Genomic DNA, 1,511 nt, shown 5'->3' with positions numbered 1-1,511 from the left:
TCCACAAATATAAACATGGATAAATATATTCAGAATGTTGGCAACTTTGTGATTTATTTGCTTTCCTAAGTAGTCCCCTCTCTCTCATCACCATCAGAAAACCAAATGGTAACATAAATGGTTTTAGACTTCTTAGAGCAAGTAGACCCTGGACCACTGGAGTAGACTTATTCAGAACAAGGTAGAATTGCAGTGTCTGCATAAGTGACACTAACTGATTGGTCCTGGTAGGGAGATAGGGTGTGAAGACTGATTTTCCACTATCCTACAAGAAAATTTAGAATACATGTGTTTGTCTTACTTTTCAACAAAGATAGCAAGGACCTTACAACTCTCATAGATAAAATTCGTGGAACTCTTGAGTACAGGCACTTCTTTGGCACAGAAGGTAGTGACTGAACCTTGTCCATGTTTGGCTGGAGACTAAGCATATGGTATGCAAAAGACATGTTGGAGCAGAAAATGAAGTTCTATACAACAAAGGATACACCCCTCTTTACTTTGAGCTCATGGATGGAAGCTTCAAACTCTGCCATAACTAATGACCTCATTACAATTCCTGAAACATATCTAATATAAAGTTCATTAGTATATACCAGGCCCTGTAAGGGTACTCCTGCCCCAGCCTCCCAGCTAACTGAGACTAGACGCATGCACCGCCAGGCCTTACCTGGTTCCCATGTACCTCTGCTCACAGCTGAGCCCTATCTTTAGGCTCTGCAGTGCTCTAGGACCAAGACTGACCTTGGGCAAGAGGAATGTGAATGCTCTTGTCTAATGCAGTGGTCACGAATGAGTCATCTCATAAATAATCTGTCTTGACCACTCTTGTGCCTCATTTCCCATTTCTTTATCTTCCCAGATCTTCATTACTTCATTCTAGCTCTTGCTTGTCCTTAGTCTTACCTGTCTCTTCCTCCTAGGTCTTCCTAAATGCTAATTAAGCGACTTGAATTCTATTCTGAGCATATTTTCTCACAGGATTTATGTCACTGTGAATGGCTCATCTTCTGGATATTTTCTACCTTCTATAAACCTGCTTCTGCCTCTGTCTCATAGACTGCAAGCAGTCTTGAAAAGTTTCATGAAAATGTGTATTAAGGAAAAACTATGGTTTAATTTCAACTTTTTTTGTGTGTATCAAGTGAACTTGTACCCTAATTCTATTTTCCACAAATTTCTATTTTCCTCTAATATTGTATATGGAATGCCTCAATCTCCCCATGGCATAAATCACACTTTTTTCTAATATCTAAAGCAACAAGTCTTTTTCACCCCAACTGCTTCCTGGTGCTGTTGATTCATTCAAATGGGTGGGGTAGAAATGCTAAGTGTTCACAAAAACTCATTTCTTCTATTTCCCAAGTGTATAGCTAGACTATATCTTCCAATGTCCCTTATAGTTAGGTTTGGTCATGTGACCGAATTCTGACTGAAGGAATGTGGATAAAATGATGTCCACCTCATGAGTTCTGTCACACTTCTACTCCTTCCCCATCTACTGGCTAGAC

The sequence above is a fragment of the Tupaia chinensis genome, unplaced genomic scaffold (genome assembly GCF_000334495.1).
Source record: "Tupaia chinensis unplaced genomic scaffold, TupChi_1.0 Scaffold145093_1, whole genome shotgun sequence".
Taxonomy (NCBI): domain Eukaryota; kingdom Metazoa; phylum Chordata; class Mammalia; order Scandentia; family Tupaiidae; genus Tupaia; species Tupaia belangeri.
The sequence above is the reverse complement of the archived record's forward strand: the minus strand, read 5'-3'. Positions refer to the sequence as shown.